The sequence below is a fragment of the Gouania willdenowi genome, unplaced genomic scaffold (genome assembly GCF_900634775.1).
Source record: "Gouania willdenowi unplaced genomic scaffold, fGouWil2.1 scaffold_120_arrow_ctg1, whole genome shotgun sequence".
NCBI lineage: Eukaryota > Metazoa > Chordata > Actinopteri > Blenniiformes > Gobiesocidae > Gouania > Gouania willdenowi.
Window position 1 is genome coordinate 389,166 of NW_021144868.1, and position 16,421 is coordinate 405,586.

Below are 16,421 nucleotides of genomic sequence, written 5' to 3' on the forward strand. Positions count from 1 at the left end.
GCATTTTTAGCCCATTTTAAGTATGTGAACTACATTTGCAGTAGATTTCAGGGTCTAATGATAGTCTTAACTTAATTTTTATTTTTGAAAATTTTTGAAAAATGCCTTACTATAGCCTTACTTTTTAATTTTCAGGATTTTTTTTTACTTTTGTCATTTTTTGTGCTTGACTGTGTTTTTGCCCAATTTAAGTATGTGCACTATTTGCAGTAGATTTTAGGGTCTAATGATGGTCTTAACTCAATTTTTATTTTTGAAAATTTTTGAAAAATATGCCTTACGATAGCCTTACTTTTGAATTTTCGAGATTTTTTATTTCATTATTTTGTCATTTTTTTGTGTTTTACTACGTTTTTAGCCCATTTTAAGTATGTGCATTATATTTGCAGTAGATTTATGGTCTAAAAAAGATCTTAACTCAATTTTTTTTTTTTTAATTTTTGAAAATATGCCTTACTATAGCCTTACTTTTGAATTTTGCGATTTTTTTTACTTTTGTCATTTTTTGTGCTCGACTGTGTTTTTAGCCCAATTTAAGTATGTGCACTATATTTGCAGTAGATTTTAGGTTCTAAGGAGGGTCTTAATTCAATTTTTATTTTTTGAAATTTTTTTTTGAATTTTTGAAAAATATGCCTTACTATAACCTTACTTTTGAATTTTTGCAATTTTTTATTTTTGTAATTTTTTGTGCTTTACTGCGTTTTTAGCCCAATTTAAGTATGTGCACCTATATTTGCAGTAGATTTTAGGGTCTAATGATGGTCTTAACTCAACTTTTATTTTAAAAATTTTTTTTTGAATTTTTGAAAAATATGCCTTACTATAACCTTACTTTTGAATTTTTGCAATTTTTTATTTTTGTAATTTTTTGTGCTTTACTGCGTTTTTAGCCCAATTTAAGTATGTGCACTATATTTGCAGTAGATTTTAGGGTCTAATGATGGTCTTAACTCAATTTTTATTTTTGAAAATTTTTGAAAAATATGCCTTACGATAGCCCTACTTTTGAATTTTCGAGATTTTTATTTCATTATTTTTGTCAATTTTTTTGTGTTTTACTACGTTTTTAGCCCATTTTAAGTATGTGCATTATATTTGCAGTAGATTTTATGGTCTAAAAAAGATCTTAACTCAATTTTTTTTTTTTTAATTTTTGAAAAATATGCCTTATGATAGCCTTACTTTGAATTTTCGTGATTTTTTTATTTCATTATTTTTGTCATTTTTTTGTGTTTTTACTACGTTTTTAGCCCATTTTAAGTATGTGCACTATATTTGCAGTAGATTTTAGGGTCTAATAAAGATTTTAACTCAATTTTTTATTTATTTTTTAATTTTGAAAAATATGCCTTACTATAGCCTTACTTTTGAATTTTTGTGATTTTTTTTCATTCATTTATTATTTTTGTAATTTTTTTGTGTTTTACTGCGTTTTTAGCCCATTTAAGTATGTGCATTATATTTGCAGTAGATTTATGGTCTAAAAAAGATCTTAACTCAATTTTTTTTTTTTTAATTTTTGAAAAATATGCCTTATGATAGCCTTACTTTTGAATTTTTCGTGATTTTTTATTTCATTATTTTTGTCATTTTTTTGTGTTTTACTACGTTTTTAGCCCATTTTAAGTATGTGCACTATATTTGCAGTAGATTTAGGGTCTAATAAAGATTTAACCTCAATTTTTTATTTATTTTTAATTTTTGAAAAATATGCCTTACTATAGCCTTACATTTGAATTTTTGCGAGTTTTTTAAATTTTGGAATTTTATATAATTTTTTAAAAATATGCCTTACTATAGCCTTACATTTGAATTTTTGAGATTTTTTTAAATTTTTGGAATTTTATAATTTTTTTAAAATATGCCTTACTATAGCCTTACTTTTGAATTTTGCAATTTTTTTCTTTTGTAATTTTTTGTGCTTTACTGCGTTTTTTAGCCCATTTTAAGTATGTGCACTATATTGCAGTAGATTTAGGGTGTCTAATAAAGATCTAACTCAAATTTTTTTTTTTTTTAAATTTTTGAAAAAATGCCTTACTATAACCTTACTTTTGAATTTTTGCAATTTTTTTATTTTTGTAATTTTTGTGCTTTACTGCGTTTTTAGCCCAATTTAAGTATGTGCACTATATTTGCAGTAGATTTTAGGGTCTAATGAGGGTCTTAACTCAATTTTTATTTTTGGAATTTTTTGAAAATATGCCTTACGATAGCCTTACTTTTGAATTTTTCGTGATTTTTTAATTTCATTATTTTTGTCATTTTTTTGTGTTTTACTTACGTTTTTAGCCCATTTTAAGTATGTGCACTATATTTGCAGTAGATTTTTAGGGTCTAATAAAGATCTTAACTCAATTTTTTTTTTTTTTTAATTTTTGAAAAATATGCCTTACTATAGCCTTACTTTGAATTTTCAGGATTTTTTTTACTTTTGTCATTTTTTGTGCTGTACTGTGTTTTTAGCCCAATTTAAGTATGTGCACTATATTGCAGTAGATTTTAGGGTCTAATGATGGTCTTAATTCAATTTTTATTTTTTGAAATTTTTTTTTTTTAATTTTTGAAAAAGATGCCTGACTATAGCCTTACTTTTGAATTTTTGCAATTTTTTTTATTTTTGTAATTTTTTTGTGCTTTACTGCATTTTAGCCCATTTTAAGTATGTGCACTATATTTGCAGTAGATTTTAGGGTCTAATGATAGTCTTAACTTAATTTTTATTTTGAAAATTTTTGAAAAATATGCCTTACTATAGCCTTACCTTTGAATTTTTGTGATTTTTTTTTTCATTCATTTATTTATTTTTGTAATTTTTTGTGTTTTACTGCGTTTTTAGCCCATTTTAAGTATGTGCACTATATTTGCAGTAGATTTTATGGTCTAAAAAAGATCTTAACTCAAATTTTTTTTTTTTTTAATTTTTGAAAAATATGCCTTACTATAGCCTTACTTTTTAATTTCAGGATTTTTTTTTACTTTTGTCATTTTTTGTGCTTGACTGTGTTTTTAGCCCAATTTAAGTATGTGCACTATATTTGCAGTAGATTTTAGGGTCTAATGATGGTCTTAACTCAACTTTTATTTTTTAAATTTTTTTTTTGAATTTTGAAAAATAGGCCTTACTATAACCTTACTTTTGAATTTTTGCAATTTTTTATTTTTGTAATTTTTTTGTGCTTTACTGCGTTTTTAGGCCAAAATAAATATCTGCACTATGTTTGCAGTAGTTTTTAGGGTTTAATGATGGTCTCAATTAAATTTTTAGTTTTTGAAATTTTTGAAAAATATGCCTTAGCCTTACTTTTGAATTTTCGAGATTTTTATTTCTATTATTTTTGTCATTTTTTTGTGTTTTACTACGTTTTTAGCCCATTTTAAGTATGTGCATTATATTTGCAGTAGATTTTATGGTCTAAAAAAGATCTTAACTCAATTTTTTTTTTTTTTTAATTTTGAAAAATATGCCTTACTATAGCCTTACTTTTGAATTTTTGCGATTTTTTTTACTTTTGTCATTTTTGTGCTCGACTGTGTTTTTAGCCCAATTTAAGTATGTGCACTATATTTGCAGTAGATTTTAGGTTTCTAATGATGGTCTTAATTCAATTTTTTATTTTTTGAAATTTTTTTTTTTGAATTTTTGAAAAATATGCCTTACTATAACCTTACTTTTGAATTTTTGCAATTTTTTTATTTTTGTAATTTTTTGTGCTTTACTGCGTTTTTAGCCCAATTTAAGTATGTGCACTATATTTGCAGTAGATTTTAGGGTCTAATGATGGTCTTAACTCAACTTTTATTTTTAAAAATTTTTTTTTTTGAATTTTTGAAAAATATGCCTTACTATAACCTTACTTTTTGAATTTTTGCAATTTTTTTATTTTGTAATTTTTTGTGCTTTACTGCGTTTTTAGCCCAATTTAAGTATGTGCACTATATTTGCAGTAGATTTAGGGTCTAATAAAGATTTTAACTCCAATTTTTTATTTATTTTTAATTTTTGAAAAATATGCCTTACTATAGCCTTACTTTTGAATTTTTGTGATTTTTTTTCATTCATTTATTTATTTTTGTAATTTTTTTGTGTTTTACTGCGTTTTTAGCCCATTTTAAGTATGTGCATTATATTTGCAGTAGATTTTATGGTCTAAAAAAGATCTTAACTCAATTTTTTTTTTTTTTAATTTTTGAAAAATATGCCTTATGATAGCCTTACTTTTGAATTTTCGTGATTTTTTATTTCATTATTTTTGTCATTTTTTTGTGTTTTACTACGTTTTTAGCCCATTTTAAGTATGTGCACTATATTTGCAGTAGATTTTAGGGTCTAATAAAGATTTTAACTCAATTTTTTATTTATTTTTTAATTTTTGAAAAATATGCCTTACTATAGCCTTACTTTTGAATTTTTGTGATTTTTTTTCATTCATTTATTTATTTTTGTAATTTTTTTGTGTTTTACTGCGTTTTTAGCCCATTTTAAGTATGTGCATTATATTTGCAGTAGATTTATGGTCTAAAAAGATCTTAACTCAATTTTTTTTTTTTTTTAATTTTTGAAAAATATGCCTATGATAGCCTTACTTTTGAATTTTCGTGATTTTTTATTTCATTATTTTTTGTCATTTTTTTTGTGTTTTACTACGTTTTTAGCCCATTTTAAGTATGTGCACTATATTTGCAGTAGATTTTAGGGTCTAATAAAGATTTTAACTCAATTTTTTATTTATTTTTTAATTTTTGAAAAATATGCCTTACTATAGCCTTACATTTGAATTTTTGCGATTTTTTTAAATTTTGGAATTTTATTAATTTTTTAAAAATATGCCTTACTATAGCCTTACATTTGAATTTTTGAGATTTTTTTAAATTTTGGAATTTTATTAATTTTTTAAAAATATGCCTTACTATAGCCTTACATTTGAATTTTTGAGATTTTTTTTAATTTTGGAATTTTATTAATTTTTTAAAAATATGCCTTACTATAGCCTTACTTTTGAATTTTTGCAATTTTTTTCTTTTTGTAATTTTTTGTGCTTTACTGCGTTTTTAGCCCATTTTAAGTATGTGCACTATATTTGCAGTAGATTTTAGGGTCTAATAAAGATCTTAACTCAATTTTTTTTTTTTTAAATTTTTGAAAAATATGCCTTACTATAACAAATTTTTTTTTATTTTTGTTATTTTTTGTGCTTTACTGCTTTCTTTGCCCATTCTAAGTATGTGCATTATACTTGCAGTAGTATTTAGGGTCTAATGATGGTCTTAACTCAATTTTTATTTTTTGAATTTTTTGAAAATTATGCCTTACGATAGCCTTACTTTTGAATTTTCGAGATTTTTTATTTCATTATTTTTGTCATTTTTTTGTGTTTTACTACGTTTTTAGCCCATTTTAAGTATGTGCATTATATTTGCAGTAGATTTTATGGTCTAAAAAAGATCTTAACTCAATTTTTTTTTTTTTTAATTTTTGAAAAATATGCCTTACTATAGCCTTACTTTTGAATTTTTGCGATTTTTTTACTTTTGTCATTTTTTGTGCTCGACTGTGTTTTTAGCCCAATTTAAGTATGTGCACTATATTTGCAGTAGATTTTAGGGTCTAATGATGGTCTTAATTCAATTTTTATTTTTTGAAATTTTTTTTTTGAATTTTTGAAAAATATGCCTTACTATAACCTTACTTTGAATTTTGCAATTTTTTTATTTTTGTAATTTTTTGTGCTTTACTGCGTTTTTAGCCCAATTTAAGTATGTGCACTATATTTGCAGTAGATTTTAGGGTCTAATGATGGTCTTAACTCAACTTTTATTTTTAAAAATTTTTTTTTTGAATTTTTGAAAAATATGCCTTACTATAACCTTACTTTGAATTTTTGCAATTTTTTTTATTTTTTGTAATTTTTGTGCTTTACTGCGTTTTTAGCCCAATTTAAGTATGTGCACTATATTTGCAGTAGATTTTAGGGTCTAATAAAGATTTTTAACTCAATTTTTTATTATTTTTTAATTTTGAAAATATGCCTTACTATAGCCTTACTTTTGAATTTTTGTGATTTTTTTTTTCATTCATTTATTTATTTTTGTAATTTTTTTTGTGTTTTACTGCGTTTTTAGCCCATTTTAAGTATGTGCATTATATTTGCAGTAGATTTTATGGTCTAAAAAAGATCTTAACTCAATTTTTTTTTTTTTTAATTTTTGAAAAATATGCCTTATGATAGCCTTACTTTTGAATTTTCGTGATTTTTTTATTTCATTATTTTTGTCATTTTTTTGTGTTTTTACTACGTTTTTTAGCCCATTTTAAGTATTGCACTATATTTGCAGTAGATTTTAGGGTCTAATAAAGATTTTAACTCAATTTTTTAGTTATTTTTTAATTTTTGAAAAATATGCCTTACTATAGCCTTACTTTTGAATTTTTGTGATTTTTTTTCATTCATTTATTATTTTTGTAATTTTTTTGTGTTTTACTGCGTTTTTAGCCCATTTTAAGTATGTGCATTATATTTGCAGTAGATTTATGGTCTAAAAAAGATCTTAACTCAATTTTTTTTTTTTTTAATTTTTGAAAAATATGCCTTATGATTAGCCTTACTTTTGAATTTTCGTGATTTTTTATTCATTATTTTTGTCATTTTTTTGTGTTTACTACGTTTTTTAGCCCATTTTAAGTATGTGCACTATATTTGCAGTAGATTTTAGGGTCTAATAAAGATTTTAACTCAATTTTTTATTTATTTTTAATTTTTGAAAAATATGCCTTACTATAGCCCTTACATTTGAATTTTTGCAATTTTTTAAATTTTGGAATTTTATTAATTTTTTAAAAATATGCCTTACTATAGCCTTACATTGAATTTTGAGATTTTTTTAAATTTTGGAATTTTTATTAATTTTTTAAAAATATGCCTTACTATAGCCTTACATTTGAATTTTGAGATTTTTTTTAATTTGGAATTTTATTAATTTTTTAAAATATGGCCTTACTATAGCCTTACTTTTGAATTTTTGCAATTTTTTTCTTTTTGTATTTTTTGTGCTTTACTCGCGTTTTTAGCCCATTTTAAGTATGTGCACTATATTTGCAGTAGATTTTAGGGTCTAATAAAGATCTTAACTCAATTTTTTTTTTTTAAATTTTTGAAAAATATGCCTTACTATAACCTTACTTTTGAATTTTGCAATTTTTTTATTTTTGTAATTTTTTGTGCTTTACTGCGTTGTTAGCCCCAATTTAAGTATGTGCACTATATTTGCAGTAGATTTTAGGGTCTAATGATGGTCTTAACTCAATTTTTTATTTTTGAAAATTTTTTGAAAATATGCCTTACGATAGCCTTACTTTTGAATTTTCGTGATTTTTTATTTCATTATTTTGTCATTTTTTTGTGTTTTACTACGTTTTTAGCCCATTTTAAGTATGTGCACTATATTTGCAGTAGATTTTAGGGTCTAATAAAGATCTTAACTCAATTTTTTTTTTTTTTAATTTTTTAAAAATATGCCTTACTATAGCCTTACTTTTGAATTTTCAGGATTTTTTTTACTTTTGTCATTTTTTGTGCTTTACTGTGTTTTTAGCCCATTTAAGTATGTGCACTATATTTGCAGTAGATTTAGGGTCTAATGATGGTCTTAATTCAATTTTTATTTTTTGAAATTTTTTTTTTTAATTTTGAAAAAGATGCCTGACTATAGCCTTACTTTTGAATTTTTGCAATTTTTTATTTTTGTAATTTTTTGTGCTTTACTGCATTTTTAGCCCATTTTAAGTATGTGCACTATATTTGCAGTAGATTTTAGGGTCTAATGATAGTCTTAACTTAATTTTTATTTTTGAAAATTTTTGAAAAATATGCCTTACTATAGCCTTACCTTTGAATTTTTGTGATTTTTTTTCATTCATTTATTTATTTTTATTTTTTTGTGTTTACTGCATTTTTAGCCCATTTTAAGTATGTGCATTATATTTGCAGTAGATTTTATGGTCTAAAAAAGATCTTAACTCAATTTTTTTTTTTTTTTTTTTTTTGAAAAACATGCCTCACTATAGCCTTACTTTTGAATTTTTACGATTTTTTTCATTTTTGTAATTTTTTCTGCTTTACTGCGTTTTTAGCCCAATTTAAGTATGTGCACTATATTTGCAGTAGATTTTAGGGTCTAGTGATAGTCTTAACTTAATTTTTATTTTGAAAATTTTGAAGAATATGCCTTACTAGCCTTACTTTTCAATTTTTGCGATTTTTTTTTATTTTTGTCATTTTTTGTGCTTGACTGCATTTTTAGCCCATTTAAGTATGTGCACTATATTTGCAGTAGATTTTAGGGTCTAATGATAGTCTTAACTTAATTTTTATTTTGAAAATTTTTGAAAAATATGCCTTACTATAGCCTTACCTTTGAATTTTTGTGATTTTTTTTTCATTCATTTATTTATTTTGTAATTTTTTTGTGTTTTACTGCGTTTTTAGCCCATTTTAAGTATGTGCATTATATTTGCAGTAGATTTTATGGTCTAAAAAAGATCTTAACTCAATTTTTTTTTTTTTTTTTTTTTTTTGAAAAATATGCCTCACTAAAAAAATTTAATTTTTGTCATTTTTTGTGCTTGACTGCGTTTTTAGCCCATTTTAAGTATGTGCACTATATTTGCAGTAGATTTTAGAGTCTAATGATGATCTTAATAACAAACAGAAGCTCAGATTTAATCACGTTATCACATATGACATCATGTGTGTGTGTTCCTCCTGTCGTCGTTTCGGTGTGTAGTGTGTGTGTCTGTAGTGTGTGTGTACAAGGCAAGGCAAAGCACATTTATTTCTACAGCGCATTTCATACACAAGGCAACTCAATGTGCTTTACATGATAAAACATTCAACAGCCTAAAATCAATAAGAACATTTAAAATCATCAACAAACACATTACATCAACAACATGACCAAAAATCTCTCTCTCAATCATACGCAGTAGAGAAAAATAGTTCCTTTAACTTTGATTAAAAAATGTTCACATTGGATGCTGACTTCAGCTCTGCTGCAGTTTGTTCCACTAATTTGCAGCATAACAACTAAAAAGAGCATCACCATGTTTACTGTGAGCTCTGGGCTCCACTATTTGACCTGTGGCCATAGATCTGTGAGCTATTATAACCAGTATTAACTAGTATTACCCATTATTAACCAGTATTAACGAGTTTACCCAATATTAACTACTATAACTCATTATTAACCAGTATCAACACTAATAACCCATTATTAACCAGTATTAACGATTATAACCCATTATTAACCAGTATTAACAAGTTTAACCAGCATTAACTAGTATAACCCATTATTAACTAGTATAACCCATTTTTAACCAGTTATTAATATTATAACCAGTATTAACTAGTATAACCAATATTAACTATTATAATCCATTATTAACCAGTAATAACTATTATAATCAGTATTAACTAGTATAACCAGTAATAACTAGTATAACCAGTATTACCTAGTATAACCCGAATTAACTAGTATAACCCATTATTAACTATTATAACCACTATTAATTAGCATAAACAGTATTAACTATTGTAACCAGTATACACCATCAATACCAGTATTAACTATTATAACTAGTATAACAGTATAAACTAGTATAACCAGTTTTAACTATTATAACCAGTATTAACTAGTATAACCCACTATTAACTATTATAACCCATTATTAACCAGTATTAACTATTATAACCCAGCAGGGTCCTTGAGGGGTCATGGGAATTTGCCCAACCAGTCCACATGTGTTTTGTGGATCTGGAAAAGGTATTTGACCGTGTCCCTCGGGGATTCCTGTGGGGGGTCCTCCGGGAGTATGGGGTATCGAACCTCCTGATAGGAGCTGTTCGTTCCCTGTATGACCGGAGTCAGAGTCTGGTCCGCATTGCCGGCAGTAAGTCGAAATCGTTTCCGGTGAGGGTTGGACTCCGCCAGGGCTGCCCTTTGTCACCGATTCTGTTCATAACTTTTATGGACAGGATTTCTAGGCGCAGTCAGGGCGTTGAGGGGGTCCGGTTCGGGGGCCTCAGTATTGCATCACTGCTTTTTGCAGATGATGTGGTCCTGTTGGCTCCAACATACCGTGACCTTCAACTCTCACTGGATCGGTTCGCAGCCGAGTGTGAAGCGGCCGGAATGAGAATCAGCACCTCCAAATCCAAGTCCATGGTTCTCGACCGGAAAAAGGTGGAGTGCCTTCTCCGGGTTGGAGATGAGGTTCTGCCCCAGGTGGAGGAGTTCAAGTACCTCGGGGTCTTGTTCACGAGTTAGGGAAGGATGGAGCAAGAGATCGACAGGCGGATTGGTGCGGCGTCTGCAGTGATGCAGAGTCTGCACCGGTCCGTCATTGTGAAAAGGGAGCTGAGCCAAAAAGCAATGCTCTAGATTTACAGGTCAGTCTATGTTCCAACCCTCACCTATGGTCATGAACTTTGGGTCATGACCGAAAGAACAAGATCACGGGTACAAGCGGCCGAAATGAGTTTCCTCCGTAGGGTGGCTGGGCTCTCCCTTAGAGATAGGGTGAGAAGCTCAGTCATTCGGGAGGGGCTCAAAGTAGAGTCGCTGCTCCTCCGCATCGAGAAGAGCCAGATGAGGTGGCTCGGGCACCTAATTAGGATGCCCCCTGAACGCCTCCCTAGTGAGGCGTTCAGGGCACGTCCAGGACACGCTGGAGAGACTATGTCTCTCGGCTGGCCTGGGAACGTCTCGGGGTCCCCCCGGAAGAGCTGGAGGAAGTGGCCGGGGAGAGGGAAGTCTGGGCCTCCCTACTGAGGATGCTGCCCCCGCGACCCGGAAACGGCTAAGCGGAAGAAGATGGATGGATGGAACTATGATAACCAGTATTAACTATGACAACCAGTATTAACTATTATAACCAGTATTAACTAGTATAACCAGTATTACCTAGTATAACCCATCACTAACCAGAAATAACTATTATAACCAGTATTAACTAGTATAACCAGTATTAATTAGAATAACCAGTAATAACTATGATAACCTGTATTAACTATGATAACTATTATAACCCATTATTAACCAGAATTAATTATTATAACCAGTATAAACTATGATAACCAGCATTATCTATTATAACCAGTATTAACTATGAAAACCAGTATAAACTATGATAACCAGTGTTTACTATTATAACCGGTATTAACTATTATAACCAGTATTAACTATGATAACCAGTCTTAACTATGATAACCAGTATTAACTATTTTAACAATTATTAACTATTATAACCAGTATTAACCAGAATTACCTATTATAACCAGTGTTTACTATTATAACCAGTATTAACTATTATAACCAGTATTAACTAGTATAACCAGTATTAACTATGATAACCAGTATTAACTATTTTAACTAATATTACCTATTATAACCAGTATGAACCAGAATTAACAATTATACCCAGTATTAACTATGACAACCAGTATTAACTAGTATAACCAGTATTACCTAGTATAACCCATCACTAACCAGAAATAACTATTATAACCAGTATTAACTATGACAACCAGTATTACTATTATAACTATTATAACCCATTATTAACCAGAATGAACTGATAACCAGTATTAACTATTATAACCAGTATTAACTATGATAACCAGTATTAACTATGATAACCAGTATTAACTATTATAACCAGTATTAACTATTATAACCAGTATTAACTATGATAACCAGTATTGACTATTTTAACTATTATTAACTATTATCAATCAATCAATCAATCTTTATTTGTATAGCTCCAAATCATAACCAATGGTATCTCAAGGCACTTTACAGTAGAGCAGTCTTAAGGACGGACTCTTCATTTTATGGATACACACATATGCATATATACGTATATACACATACATATGTATCCCACACCCAACATGAATTCATCATGGCGGCAAGGAAAACCTTCTGTTAAGCAGCAGGAACCTTGTGTGGATCCCATTCCTATGATGAACAGCCATCCACGTTATGCTGTGTTGGGTGTGTGCAGAGGAAAGGGTGGAGACAGAGTTGTTGAGACTCTGTAACTCCACACTGAGGATCCCACGGACCTGCAAGACAAAAGCCAGAAGGAGAACAGGAGCAAACACACAAGGAAGAAGCAGACATAGAGGGAGTGTTTGAGAGAGGAATGGGACCCTCTCCGGTCCCTCTCTAACCTAAATGACCTCTCTCTTAACGCCCTCTCCAACCTCTCTCCAACCGAGCATGCCAGACCCCCCCCCCCCCGGCAGTCTATGCCTATTGCATCTTAATTATGAGCTATGAGCTGGTTCCTAACTAAAAGCTTTATCAAAGAGGAATGTTTTGAGCCTAACCTTAAAGGTAGAGAGGGTGTCTGCCCCCCGAACCGTGGTTGGTAGATGGTTCCAGAGAAGTGGGGCCTGATAACTGAAAGCTCTTCCTCCTATACTACTTTTAGAGACAAATGGAACAACGAGTAGTCCAGCATTTTGAGAGCGTAGTGTTCTGGGGGATTGTATGGCACTACAAGCTCCTTGAGATAGACTGGTGCCTGTCCATTTAGGGCTTTATAAGTGAGAAGAAGAATCTTGAATTCTATTCTATATTTTATGGGAAGCCAATGCAGAGAGGCTAATACAGGAGTAATGTGATCTCTTCTCCTAGTTTTAGTCAGTACACGTGCTGCAGCATTTTGAACCAGCTGAAGTGTCTTAAGCGACTTGCTCGGGCAGCCTGCTAAAAGAGAATTACAATAATCCAGTCTAGAGGTAACAAAAGCATGGACTAGTTTTTCGGCGTCGCCCTGAGACAGGATAGATCTGATTTTAGCAATGTTACGGAGATGAAAGAAGGCAGTTCTTGAAGTTTGTTTTATGTGAGAGTTGAAGGATAAGTTTCAGAGCTAAACCACGGAGCTTTCCTCTGACGTTTAATAGTTTTTTCCCTCAATGGGGCAATTGAGTCCAAGGTGGATTTTAGTAGACTAGCAGAGCTATCGACAAGCAGATCCAGTTGAGAGGGGTTATAATTAATATCATAGTTATTTATTGGATGGTGCACTGAGTGTAAGGCAGCAGGAATGGCCTCTTTAAATTTAGCCACAGCACTATTGGACAGATTTCTACTCCTAACTATTTTATTGCACAGTGCGAGATCCTCTAGGATAATGTTAAAAGATATTAAAAGTGATCTGATAGCAGAGGATTTTCAGGGTAGACTTTTAGTTCATTAATATCAAGGCCATATGTTAGAACAAGATCAAGAGTATGATTTAAACGATGAGTAGCTTCATTAATAGTTTGAAAAAAGCCAACTGAGTCTATTAGGGACATAAAGGCTGAGCTCAGGCTATCACTATCTTTGTCCACATGGATATTAAAATCTCCTACTATCAGTATTTTATCAGAACTGAGGACTAAGTTTGATATAAACTCAGAGAATTCTGATAGAAATTCAGAATAAGGGCCTGGAGGACGGTAAATTATCACAAATAAGACTGGCTGGCAGGTTTTTGATTTGGTATGAGATAAATTTAGAACCAGGCTTTCAAAGGAAGTGTAACTGGCCTTTGGTTTAGGATAGATTAGGAGAGAGGAATGATAAATAGCTGCTACACCACCTCCACGGCCTATGTCTCGTGGCATATGAGTATTTAAATGACTGGGAGGAGTGGCTTCATTTAAACTAACATATTCATCTTGATACAGCCATGTTTCAGTTAAACAGAATAAATCAAAGTTATTTTCTGAGATAAGGTCATTTACTAGTAGAGATTTGGATCTCAGTGATCTAATATTTAATAGAGCACATCTAATGCTTTTATGTTTTGGTGTTTCTAGATTTGAGATTTTAATTTTTTTCAGATTTTTATAATTGATAGCTCTTTTATTTGATTTTATGTTAAAATCATTGTGAAATATGGGTCGGGGGACTGACACCGTCTCCATAAAATAATATTCATCACCATCACAACAGTTGTCATGGCGATGAACACAGCTATCATAATAGCAATGGGAGGGAAACTGTCCTAAGGCAAGCGCAGAGGGGCGTGGAGGACTCCGCCTCTGTAACATGGTCTCATTCATGAGATGTCATAAATGTGCCATGTTTTCTGATAGTAGAGATGCTCCCTCCAAAGTAGGATGGATTCCATCTCTTCCTATCAGGTTCGGTTTTCCCCAGAAGGATCTCCAATTATCAATGAAGCCCACCTCGTTTTCTGGACACCACCTCGATAGCCAGCGGTTAAATGATGACATGCTATAGGCTATACATGTCATCACTGGTCAGATTTGGTAAGGGACCAGAGAAAATTACGGAGTCCGACATTGTTTAGCATAAGCACAAACTGATTCAATGTTCACTTTGGTTGCTTCCGACTGACGACGTCGGGAGTCATTAGTGCCGACATGGAGGACTATCCTATCAAACTTACGGTTACTCTTTGCCAGCAACTTTAGATTTGATTCTATGTCGCCCGCTCTGGCCCCTGGGATGCACCTCACGATGCCCGCTGACTTCGCTAGCTTCACGTTTCTCACTATGGAGTCGCCAATTATCAGAGTTTGTTCCCCGGTGAGTGTGTTGTCCTCACGGAGGGGGGAGAACCTGTTTGAGACGTGAACATGGTGGTGTCCCGAGCAGCTTTTTGACCTTCGACTATGCTTACCACGGACAGTAACCCACTCATTGCTGGCCGGGGGGGAGGCTAAGCTAGCGCTAGCACGGTCCGCACCGGCTAGGTCCTGCTTGCTAGCTTCGGGTTTGGTATCAGGGGTGTGGAACCGCTTCTCCAGATTGTTGATCCTCGCCTCCATATCTAACAGTACGCTACACTTTATGCAACTACCATTGTCCCTAAAGGAGGACGAGGAGTAACTAAACATCTGACACACCGGGCAGGAGAGCGGAGGGGAGGAGAGAGAAGCCATAGGTGCTAAATTTAAGCTAAGCTAAGCTAAGGACAAAAGGAAGTTTAAAGGAGATTACACTGCCTCTAAGAGGCGAGATTGCTTTTTACTTAACCTTCGTACGTTTAACTGTACGGTAAAAAATTAAAACAAGTGTTTTCAAGGCTAAAATATCAATGACAACAAGTTTGATTAGAGTTAGCAGAACACAGTAGTAGAGCGCTGCAAGCAGCGGTAGAGTGTAAACAGGAAATGATCGATACGTCACCACGTCAACAGCCACCCAGTATTAACTATGATAACCAGTATTAACTATGATAACCAGTATTAACTAATATAACTATTATTAACTATTATAACCAGTATTAACTATTATAACCAGTATTAACTATTATAACTAGTATTAATTATTATAACCAGTATTAACTAGTATAACCCTTCACTAACCAGAATTAACTATTACATCCAGTATTAACTATTATAACCAGTATTAACTATGACAACCAGTATTAACTATTATAACTAGTATTAATTATTATAACCAGTATTAACTAGTATAACCCTTCACTAACCAGAAATAACTATTATAACCAGTATTAACTATGACAACCAGTATTAACTATTATAACTAGTATTAATTATTATAACCAGTATTAACTAGTATAACCCTTCACTAACCAGAAATAACTATTATAACCAGTATTAACTATGACAACCAGTATTACTATTATAACTATTATAACCCATTATTAACCAGAATTAACTATTATAACCAGTATTAACCATGATAACCAGTATTACTATTATAACTATTATAACCCATTATTAACCAGAATTAACTATTATAACCAGTATTAACCATGATAACCAGTATCAGTATCAGTCATCTTTGTGTGTAGTGTATGGTGTGTACCTCCTGTAGTCATCTCTGTGTGTAGTGTGTGTGTGTGTGTCGTGTGTACCTCCTGCAGTCGTCTGTGTGTGTAGTGTGTGTGTGTAGTGTGTATAGTGTGTGTGTGTGTACCTCCTGTAGTCGTCTCTGTGTGTATTGTGTGTGTGTGTGTACTTCCTGTAGCCATCTCTGTGTGTGTGCGTAGTGTGTACCTCCTGTAGTCATCTCTGTGTGTAGTGTGTGTGTGTGTAGTATGTATCTCCTGCAGTCGTCTCTGTGTGTAGTGTGTGTGTGTGTGTACCTCCTGTAGTCGTCTCTGTGTGTAGTGTGTGTGTAGTGTGTATAGTGTGTGTGTACCTCCTGCAGTCGTCTCTGTGTGTAGTGTGTGTGTCATGTGTACCTCCTGCAGTCGTCTCTGTGTGTAGTGTGTGTGTGTGTAGTGTGTATAGTGTGTGTGTACCTCCTGCAGTCGTCTCTGTGTGTAGTGTGTGTGTGTGTAGTGTGTGTGTACCTCCTGTAGTCGTCTCTGTGTGTAGTGTGTGTGTGTGTAGTGTGTATAGTGTGTACCTCCTGCAGTCGTT

The 16,421-nt window shown here is 31.3% G+C and overlaps 1 protein-coding gene across 1 annotated transcript in view; it reads right to left on the minus strand.

Annotated features, from left to right (window-relative positions):
• Nucleotides 1-16,421, minus strand: part of jtb (jumping translocation breakpoint) — a 34,348-nt gene that overhangs the window by 2,514 nt on the left and 15,413 nt on the right. The gene's annotated exons all lie outside the window — the stretch shown is intronic.